This window comes from Pinus tabuliformis, chromosome 5_1, assembly GCF_031772625.1.
Source record: "Pinus tabuliformis cultivar Carrire ecotype Pingquan chromosome 5_1, CPIR1, whole genome shotgun sequence".
NCBI lineage: Eukaryota > Viridiplantae > Streptophyta > Pinopsida > Pinales > Pinaceae > Pinus > Pinus tabuliformis.
Window position 1 is genome coordinate 793,115,839 of NC_142305.1, and position 6,012 is coordinate 793,121,850.

Genomic DNA, 6,012 nt, shown 5'->3' on the forward strand with positions numbered 1-6,012 from the left:
TAAGAGCTTACTATAATATATGGTAGAAAGTTTACTACTATACTAATCATAATCTATCTTAAAGGTCTAATAATCATCAAATCTTAATACATAATTATTTATTCCAAATTTTTACTCAAGTTAATAATGTCATTAATACTTATACGGTTGACAAAGGGTTATTTTTATGGTTGAGGGGGCTAGGAGGACAAGGCTGGGACCCAACAACTGCTAATCTTCCAGCCATCATCCCTATTAAGGTTGTTTGGCCTTTTCTCAATCTCCAGGGCCTCTCTAAATTTGCGATGGTGAAACTGCGCAATTTTGGCAATGACTTGAGCCTCCTCTATACATACATGATGCATAGTTTTTCCCGCATGCTCAGCCAGGGCTGAGGACTTGGTCCTCCCATGCCTTAAGTCAGCCGAATGCTCGCTAATCCGCTGATTAATAGAGCGACCAGTCTCACCAATATAAGGGGTCCCACAGGAACAGGGAATGAGATAGACACCCTTCATGTCCTTAGGGTCAATCGGGTCTTTCACCGACCTGAGGGATCCACGGATAGTATTGAGAGGTCTAAAGGTAGTGGGCACATCATACTTCCTCAGAATCCTTGCAATCCTGTCCGTGGTTCCTTGGATGTACGGAATGTTCACACCCATGGTACGATCATTGGGAGCTTTCCGGATCGAAGGCTCCTTCTTGGCCCTGAGGAAGGCTTTTTGACCTAAGTGCCTATCATAACCATTCTTCTCGAAGACTTCAAGGAGGTGAGCCTTTTCCGCTTCCAGGCTCTCCTCATCCGAAATTCTAACGGCACGGGTGGCAAGCGTGCTAAGGACACCTAACTTCTGAGCAGGGAAATGGTGTGAAGAAGCATGCAAATATTGCTCAGTATGCGTCTTCTTTCTATACACCTGATGAGAAAAGGAACCATCCACCTTCTTCGAGATGAGAACATCCAAGAATGGAAGACAACCATTCTCTTCTTTTTCCATCGTGAATTTAATGGCGGCGGATTGGTTATTGAGGTGACCGAAGAAACGATCCAGCTCGACAGGACCATGAGACCAGACAACACCAGTGTCATCAACGAATCTCTTCCAAAGCTTTGGTAGGAGACGAGAGGAGGCTAAAGCCTTAGACTCAAAATCCTCCATGAAGAGATTTGCGACGACAGGGGACAAGGGGGAGCCCATGGCAACCCCGCAAGTCTGCTCATAGAATTCACCCTCAAAACTGAAAAAGGTAGAGGTAAGGCAAAGTTCAACTAACTTGGACGTATCAGGGTCAGTTAGCTTATTAATTACCTTCATGGCCTCATTGATAGGGATACAGGTATAAAGAGAGACCACGTCAAAACTAACCAAAATGTCCTCTGGATCAAGATTGATATTTTTAAGATCCTTAATAAAAGCAGCCGAGTCTTTGACAAAGGACTCAGTCTGCCCGACCAAGGGTCTCAATTTTGCAGCGAGGAACTTGGCCAGGAGGTAGGTCGGACCTCCGATGGTATTGACAATGGGTCTCAGGGGGACCCCATCCTTATGGATTTTAGGGAGACCATAAATCCTAGGAGTGATGGGGTTACCCTCAATAAGTTTCTGGGCAAGAGGAATCGTGGAATTGCACGATTTGATCGCAAGAGCGACTGCTCTGGAAACCTTCTTGAGGGGATTCTTCAACAGCTTCTTATAACTCCCACTATTACAGAGATGGTCCAACATCTTATTTCTGTAATCTTTCTTATCCATGATAACAGCAGCCCCACCTTTATCAGCTTTCAAGACCACGATGTCAGGATTACCGTTCATGCTCTTCAGAGCCTCAAACTCGGCCTTGCTGATATTGCTACGGGGAGGCTTAGCCCTCCTCAGGGTAACGGCACAATCCTGCCTAATCGTGTCTTTAATCTTATCAGGAAGGTTCTTAATACCATATTCCACATCGCAAATGATGTCTTCAACCGGGATCTTCCTGGGGGCTAAGGCAAAATTTAGACCTTTCCCTAAGAGATTAAAAACACAAGATTGATTATGTGATTATGCCGAAGATTATCTAATATATTTTGTTTTGTTTTATTTGTTTTTCTTTAATTATTTTTATTTTATTTCCATTAGTTATTTTATTTATCAAATGATCTTGTCTTGATTAAGGTCTTCACTCATTTTTATAATTATTGACTCCCCTCCTAAGTTTGACTTTGATTATTTATTTATTTATTTTGAGAACTCGTTGTTTAATATAGCGGTTACTTATTAATATTTGTTTTTAATGAATTAATAAACTAATATCACAGTTTAAATATTATTTTTCAGAAACTAGTAATACTTGATTTTAATAAATTAATTTAGCCATTAAATATTAATATTTTAATAAATTAATAAACTAATATCATTATTTAAATATTATTTTTCAAGAACTAGTAATATTTGGTTTTAATAAATTAATTTAAATATTATTTTTCAAAAACTAGCCGTTATCTATTAATATTTTTAATAAATTAATGAAATAATATCATTATTTAAATATTTTTTCAAAAACTAGCCATTTAATATAGCCGTTACATATTAATATTTTAACAAATTAATAAACTAATATCATTATTTAAATATTATTTTTCAAGAACTAGTAATATTTGGTTTTAATAAATTAATTTAAATATTATTTTTCAAAAACTAGCTGTTTAATATAGTCATTACCTATTAATATTTTTAATAAATTAATGAAATAATATCATTATTTAAATATTTTTTTCAAAAACTAGTCGTTTAATATAGCTGTTACTTAATAATATTTTTTTAATATATTAATAAATTAATATTATAATTTAAACATTATTGTTCAAATATAGTCATTACTTGAAATTATGTCTCTACATTGCTCTCTATTTAAGCCTTTGCCATGGTCTGCCTCTTCATTTGGTCCTAATGATGAACCACACTTGTTGGTTCGAAATGGGTCGGCCAAAAATTCTCTCATGTGATTTCTACTAAAAGACTTTGTTTAATTCATTATGGATCACAGAAGCTTGAATACAGAAATCACACATCTCGTTATGCAGATCCTGGTCCTAGCAATGGAACCATTTGTTGGCTTGATGGGCCCTGACCTAGGTTCAGCGTTAAGCAGCCAAGCAAATCCCTACACAATTGGCCCTTTCGGCATCAATTCATGAAGTGCGGACAGAATTCTCACCCGAAGTAGTATGGGGGGATGGAGGAACCAACTTTCTGCACCCTGAGATGGTTGTGATGTCGGTTATTTTCCCTAACCTTCTTTCACGTAGATCGATAAGCCCTTTAGGGCTTGTCAATGTACTTCTCTTATTCATCCTCAAAGCCTCTATGAAAGTCTCCGGTCATCCTTCGTGGGCCCTAAATAGATAGATCAGGCACTTACGAGCCCCTGTAATTACTCTTACTTCTGTATCTACCCAGATTTGCTTAAGAGAATGGTTACTTTAACATGCATTACAGTTAGCTTCGCGTAAACATATAACTCTACTTGTGGTCATATAAAAAAGAGGAACATATATTCGCACATCAGAGTAGCATTAAAACATAAATCCAACATTCAACATAACATAATCGCATGTGATGAACGGAAGTAAAATACACAGGTAATTTTAGAATACTCTTCTTTATTATTGATTCAAAGATCCAGTACAAATTCTGACTACCCTACACACACAGCTATAAGGGTTCGCGCACTCAGCTATGGACTTCTACCCTAGGCCTTTGTGCACTCAGCTGCGGACTTCTACCCTAGGCCTCTGCGCACTCAGCTACAGATTCTCTTCCTACGCTAAGACTCTTCACTCTTAGCTCTCCTAGACCCATTACATTCATCAACATCAAGTATCAACTATTAACTCCACTATCTTAGTCTCCTCTAAGACCTCCTTTTTATATAATCCCATGGTCCACGGACCATGGGTAGATCTGTAAAGCCGACATGCTTTTGCACAAAAGAAGGGCGGAAACCTTTTATTGACTCTTGACATCTTCGCATTCCGTGACCACAAAATGCGGAGACTTTACACAAAACTTGGGCTTGTAGCCCCAAAACTTGGGCTTTTAACCCCAAAATTGACCCCAAGGGACCTGCTCCCAGCAATAGATTATAGTTTTATATACAAAATTGTTCATCTGTATCAAAGATAGCATAAAATATATCAACAAAAAGACATTTTGTTGGTTGTTGTAGATCATAACCACTAAAAAACTCAATAGTGGCAATCCATTAATTCATACTCATCTCTATCCAGAAATTTTGGGATACTGAAATAACCATCAGGGAGATCCAAAACTTCCTTAAAGAGAGAATTTACTTTTGAGTTGATCTATTTGAGCACATGATTGAAAGATAACCATTCAGAGGAGAGAATAACCTTCTGAATGTCCTGAAAAGAGTCTACAAGAAGACATCTTCAACTTCAACTTTCTTGTTTTCCCAATCAATCACCAATATTGAATCCCCCATCACTTGTAATTTTTTAACATTTTTCAGAGAAATAGAGAAGCATTCTTAAGGCTATAAATTATGCTCAATTATTAGTCACATGACCTAGATCATATCAAATATGCATGAAGTGAGAATGATTAAGATATACAACTACATCAATCCTACAAATAGGGGGATGGCCCTCAGAAGTGCCATCAAAGAAACTCCATGGTATGCAAGAATCCAATGAAGGCATTACCATATTTCTCCTCTTGTTCTTTTGTTTTGGATCCACTTTGTATTCTTTGCAAAGCTATATAATCAAACTCACTGTAACTTAGACCCAGATATTAGATGAATTGAAACCTTGGAATTTCTTGCACACAAAATCCCATATATGAGAATGCACATAAATTCTTCAAATTGGGCTACATATTTATCTTCTCTTGAAACCTTCATAAAATTGACTAGGTTTGATTGAATCCAACTAGCTTGTTCACTAAGCTTAAAAACCATCTTCCCATATACCTACTATCTCTATGGACATAAAATTAAGATATGAGAAACAAATTCTTCAGAAGATATACATAGAGGACATCTATTTGTGCCAACCCATCCCCTTTTCAACCCATTTTCCCTAGTAAGGAGCTTTTTTGTTTAGAATAAGTAACATGGTGATTTTACTTTTCAATGGGCATGGAGCTTCCATAGAGAGCTCCAACACCACTTTGAATTCACTGTAAAAAAGATTTGACATGTGAAAAATATCTATTTTTTGCTGTGAAATCACCATTACATGTGTTCTTTGATCACACAAGTTCATCCTCAATTTCATCTCTCAATGTAATAAAGTTGGATAAAATAAGGCTTAAATAGTTCTCGCACCCTAACACTTATAGCTTTGAGAGCCCTAGAATAGACGAATAATTTCCATCTATTGTGACCCCACAATTAGGGAGATTGAGCCTTGGCATTAGAGAGAGAAAATCCTAGCTTGATGCAGCTAGTTGAGAAGAGAGTTAGAAAAATAGAATTCATATCCTACCCCAAGTCAAGGGTCCTCCCTCAACTTCACCTCATGTCATTTCCTATATACCACATCGTTAAGGAACCTATTTAGGGAAAAGCCAAAATGAGAGTTTTCCATACATTAGAGCCCTTTGTAGATTTTTTGGGTTACCTGAACCATTCCTCAAAAGAAAAAGAAGGGAAATAATTCAACTTCATGACTTTTTTACAAAGATAAGTGTTGTGAGCTACTTGCCAAAGACTATGAGCTTCCAAATCTTTATTGAAATGGAAAATATTTTTGACCCGCCAACCTCCAAGTTTTTTTGGTAGGTTGACATTGTCCCACTCAACTCAAGGGATTATGCCTGGGTGACAAGCACCAAAACATAAGAAGTGGAAACTAATCTTGTGAATCTTGGATAATATGCCTTTGGGGACATAAGCAATCAACATCCAATATATAGGAATACTTGTAAGAACAACTTTATGAAGGGTAAGCTTCCACCCTCTAGGCAAAATATGATTGACCCAAAAAAAGATTCTAACTTCTAGTTTTATAGAGCCACAATTATC